Raw genomic sequence first — 5,724 nt, 5'->3', positions numbered from 1 at the left:
CATTAAGTGGCGAGGCTGCAGTTATGGATGATGTGTAAATTACATGCCTCACAGACTTTGCCTGACTGCAAGCCCTCAAAATATCAAGAGTACCATTCACCTAAGCTTCGATAACATTCATCTGTGTTTGAAGAAAAAGTACATTAAAAGGGAAAATTTATATCCAAAAAAGGGGTCAAAATCCAGTAATAAATTCGTTGTTTCCGGAAGTTGTGCATTCGGGTGGTTGTTAAAAAATCCATGTGCTTCAATGGCGAAATCCATTATAGTTTCCAAATGACAAATGTACTCACAACCCTCAACGGCAGCATGGAAGCTTCCCTCTTGGCGGAGGTCGGCTTTGAAGAGTCTGAGCCTCTCTTTTGCTCCTGGCAGGCACAGAATACGGCGAGTTTTGCTATGGTTGCCTGCAGCATGTGAAAGACGGTTGACGGTTCGTATGGACCGTCGCACCTGGCATTGCTCAATTCAAATCAACGGTTAATGATTACCCAATCATCTAACAACCAAATCGAATGGCACATATTTTGACACGACAACAGTTTGGAGAGTTCATTTAAGAGGGAAACGCCTTACGGCGTAAATATGTCAAGAAATAAATATGCTAGGCAATAAATATGTAAAGTAAAACTGAAAATAGAGCCGCGTGACGAGACACATCAAAATGATGGATGGGAGGCTGAATTTTTATAAACAATTCATACTCCAATTTGTATAAACAATTCATACTCCAATTTTTATTCTGTGTAAATATAGACACAGTGTGAAACAATTATCCACAATTATTTTCTCTAAATATCCTAATGGCAAAGGAAAAAAATATCACCTAGAAATTCCAAACTTATTATAGATCGATTAGTGGAACATTTGAAATAAGAAACTACACCTTGTTATCAATATATCAAAATATGATTTCAAATCTCATGCCTCTCCTATCAGTTTTCATCACATGCATAGAATCAAAGGATCCATGAATTGTGTAAGAACAAATCTAAATGCCATAGTTTAACTAGCTGAGGAATTTTCTGGATTGTTATGGAAATTTAGGTTATATTTAGAAAATATGTGGTAAAGATTTTTGTAAATCCAAGTTATAGTTGTTAAATTTCAAAATTTTAAGTGTCCTAGACGTTTTTGATGGTGTTGAATCTATTTCTACTGATGGTGCTGAATCTATTTCTACTATCAAAAATAAAATTCAAACATACAGACATAGAGACATGCATGGCGCAGACTCTCAAATCCTCCTCTGCCAATTTGCGTTACGAAGCCAGCAGTTATTTTCTCGATCTCAACTAAATTTTATGCATTGGGATGATGCTAAGTCATGCCCAATTTTCAGCTCAATCAAAAGAATTTTAGCTACGGGAATATTGTAAGATGTCGTTACAAAAGTTTCAAAATCACTTACAAAGTATTTTTGACTGAGACATAGACCAAAGGAAAGCACGGTTCAGCCCCTCACTACTTCGAGAAGCAACCCCAACACTCAGAGACGGTTCCTTCGTTCTTTACGAGGCAATTGAAACATACATCCAGATAACTAAAGAAGCCTGTGTTGACCAATCTCTTTGTACAGCATGGAGACGGTATTGCTCTCACATCCTTATCCAACAGTTGCGAAACAAGATCAACCATAGGTCAGGGAAGTTTACCATGGACATATAATGGTAAATCAATATTTATAATTCTCCTTCACCGCAATATGCCACAAACGACACACGAATTTATGGTGGAATTTCGAACGCAAAGAAACTTATATTATACCTTGTTTTTCCCACGTGGCACTGTTTTGTTTTCACACATTTCTCCAAAACTGCCCAAAGAGAGATCAAACCATTTAATTTTTATGACAACAAATTTTTTGACAATTTATTTTTAATGACAATTTTTTGTTTAAGGTTAAGGGCAAACATTTTTCCTTGCACAGGAGAAATTGCGATACAGGCTACATCCCACAGGGTCCTTTCATTTGCTATTGCAATGCATAAAATTTGCGAAATTTCATAACTGCATAATAAATGGAAGATGTCACGAAAAGTGTGTTCCACTTGTGAGCAAATCTGTCCAATCTGCCAAGGTTTTTCCTTACTATTGCAAGCCATCTCCTTCTCTCTTTCGGTTTCTGCCTGATGGGTATGGGAGCAGACTCCTGCATACGCTTAGCAAAGATTAAGCATGCAACCTTGCTTCGGAAAGCCTTTGAATTCTTTCTTTTATTCTTTTCGGTAGAATGAGAGGTCTCGGGTTCGAACTCTGTGAGACGAATCCGATTATTACTCGATTTACTCTTCCTATCCCTACCATCAACAAGCGAAACACTAACCGTGGTTCTGTGGACCTCCAGCTCTGAATCAGATTCTTCTTCCTTCGTCTTAACAGAAAAGACATTTTCGATGTAGCTAAGAAGGCTGTGCTCATTTATGCTGTCCATGGAAACAACCTGAGTAAACTGAAAGGCCAGGTGCTTATCCACATCCGAGGAGTCATCGATATCCTCATCGAAGCTTCTGTCTGCATCAAGCACCACCATCTGGCCTGCGAAGGAGCAGCCTGACCCCGAATGGTAGGACAACGCCAAAGCTAACAACCGAAAGACGAAGCCACGAATCAAGCCGGGTACCCACGACACTGCCTGCGTCGCCACTATTGCTATTCCTAGACGCTGCTTACGGATTCTGGGGAGCACTTGCCATACCAGAAGCGCTAGCCTCGTTATGTTGAACACATCTTCCAGTGGGCCGACCTCCAAGCCGGCCCACAGGGTGTACAGAAAATGCGCAAACGGCATAAGCCTGGGGACGATATCGCTCTTGGAAACTATATGCACAAAGTGTCTTCTGTAACGCGAATTTATATGTTTTTCCAATTTTGAATCCGCGAAGAGAGGGCATCCGAACAAATAACATTGAACTTGTTCGTGGCAAAACTTACGGCTCGATTCCAACAATCTGAGGGTGAGCAACGAGGCAACGGCTCCTCCTAAAGAATGGCCCGTCAATACAATTTTGTTCCCTTGTATTAACTGGTGCCTAAGATACTTCAATGGGATGCTCTTGGCTCTGTCAAGAAACCCCGCATGAGCAGCTCCCGCTCCCAGGCTCAAGGACCTCTGCATTATGTTGAGATCCGTTAGCGCATCCATAAACCCCGTGGTGCCTCTGCAGGCGATGATCATGTGATCTTTGGCCAGGCTTTTAACGGTTAAGGATTACTCGATCGTCTAACAACCAAATCGAATGGCACATATTTTGACACGACAACAGTTTGGAGAGTTTATTTCAGAACGCCTTACGGCGTAATTATATAATCTCATTGGTTTGATTTCCGCCATGAAATCCAGATCTGATTCTCATACCAAAAAGTTTAAATTGCCATTCAAATAAATTGGGTCCATGAAGAATGTTATATTACTTTACTGAAATTGCAGAATCTCATTTTGACCATCACCTCTCGTCCAAAAAGGCTATTAAGATAAGAAGCTATCTGACTTTTATCCTAAGACCAGAATAAGAAACGATCCAAATGGCATTTATCCCAGACACTTTTCAGGCCATCTGAATGGGCCACCTATGGCAGTTCCGGAAAGCTCCGGACTAACTCTCATGTCGAACTCATACACCTAACAGTAGGTACTGCCATCTTTGACGTGGCGCTCACTCCATTGCTGCAATTGTTTGGTTGGACGATGCATTTTAGGCCTTCAGAAGAAAAAGCCCTGCCTTATCATTAATCTCAGCATCTTCCACGAGAATAAGGAAAAAAATTGCATTGGTCCTCACCATATACTCGCTATGGCCGATGTGAGCTTCATTCTTGGTGTTGTCGGTCAGTACATACAATATATGATCAGAGTCGCATTTAATGTTTCTTTAGTGATTTGAATCGCTTGTTCATCTGAATTATTATATGTTTGGGCAATATGTTGCAGGAAATGTGATATCGTTCCTCGTTTTCATATCGCCGGTGTAAGCTCTTAAATGTTTTGAATGGTTAAATACATTTAGTTTCTAGGGAGTTTTGTCAATCTTGCAAGTGTTGTTCAATAATATTTTATTTACAGGAAGACATTTTGGCGTATAGTGAAGAATAAGTCCACACAGGACTTCAAACCTCTCCCTTATATCTGCACGTTGTTGAGCACTTCGCAATGGACATATTATGGATTAATAAAGCCCGGGGGACTGTTGATCTCTACGATTAATGGGGCAGGCGCGGTATTGGAAGCAGCATATATCATTCTGTTTATAATTTATGCCCATAAGGGACTTCGGGTTAGTATTTTTTTTTTTTTCAATCACCTTCATATTGAGTGTTTCAGTTGATGCTTCCACGACTATTAGATCGAACACAAATATTAGTATGTCACATAGAGAACTGGAATTCTGATAACACTTCATAAATCCAAAGTGAAAGATGGATCTTGTCGACCAATAAATTTTATGACTCATGGTACATCTAATTGGTGTTGTTATGCAGCTCAAGACTATTATTCTGGTGTTGCTTGTGGATATAGTATTTTTTGCTGCTGTATTTTTGGTGACCTTTCTGGCACTAAATCAAGAAACGAGAATAAACGTAGTAGGAATTCTATGCGTGTGTTTAACGTTAAGCATGTATGGTTCTCCATTAACAGTTATGGTAAGCTTGGTTTTCAACATTTAGGCACAGAAAAAAAATTGTCAATAATTCAAGGAAGATTAGTGCCATTTTGAATTTTACAGACTGACCTTGTAATCCCCACGTATGTGGGTGGCAACAGAAAAGTGTCATAGTAACGAAGAGCGTGGAATTCATGCCATTTTTCCTGTCATTCTTCCTGTTTCTTAACGGAGGAGTTTGGGCAGTTTGGGCAGTGCTGGAACGAGACGTGTTTGTTGGGGTTAGTGTTGAAGTTTTTCATTGAAATTAGATTTAGGTAGAATGCATATTATTCAAACAAACGTGTTGCTGTAATGTATAGATCCCGAATGGAATCGGCTTCGGCCTTGGAGCTGCACAGCTTCTTCTGTACTTGATTTATAGAAAGGGGAAGCCCAGGCGAGAAGGAATCAGAGACGATGTTGTAAAGACTGAGGATTTTAAACTTGTGACGGATATCAAGATTGGCGGTGGAGGTGTACATCAATTCAGTGCAGAAGATAAGAAGTCCCAACCCAACAATCTAGAGATCTAGAGAAAGGATTGAGTATTCCTAAGGCTAATGTACAGGGTCTCAGAAAGCTTGTAAAATCCCTTTCTCTAGACTCTGGAATGTTGCAATCAGATGCAGGCCAAATGCAGTATAACCTTTCTCTAGTACCCCATCATGAAGGCGAAAATCCAGAACGCTATTGAAAATACTGAATGTGAAAAAGCAAATGTTGAATCTATCCTGCACCATTTTTTAGTAACTAGGAGTTTACAAAAGCTATCCTTGGATCAATAAATCTATGTCAATAAAAGCGTATGTTATTGTATAATCTGCCACTGTAAACTGCTTAGAAAAACTCGCGCGTACCTTGAGCGTATCTTCATCTATCGAAATGTGTTACGATGCAACAGGCATAATTTGAGCCTTCCGAAATCTGCTATAATCTGCTATAAATTTGCAGCTTGTCTTCTTCCAGAAATTCATAGATCGCCGTTTCCGGCAAGCCGAATGTGGTATTTAGTGTTTCAAGTTTTTGCCGAGGATTGTCGCTGTATGCAACGGCTGAAAGAATCAGCGCATCGGCAAGCCAG

At 40.0% G+C, this 5,724-nt stretch overlaps 1 pseudogene; it reads left to right on the top strand.

Moving 5' to 3' along the window:
* The first annotated feature begins 3,702 nt into the window (after window positions 1-3,702).
* LOC149235128 (bidirectional sugar transporter SWEET17-like) lies at window positions 3,703-5,463 on the top strand (annotated as a pseudogene).
* Window positions 5,464-5,724: the final 261 nt, after the last annotated feature.

The sequence above is a fragment of the Pinus tabuliformis genome, chromosome 8 (genome assembly GCF_031772625.1).
Source record: "Pinus tabuliformis cultivar Carrire ecotype Pingquan chromosome 8, CPIR1, whole genome shotgun sequence".
NCBI classification, from domain to species: Eukaryota; Viridiplantae; Streptophyta; class Pinopsida; order Pinales; family Pinaceae; genus Pinus; species Pinus tabuliformis.
The sequence above is the reverse complement of the archived record's forward strand: the minus strand, read 5'-3'. Positions and strand labels throughout refer to the sequence as shown.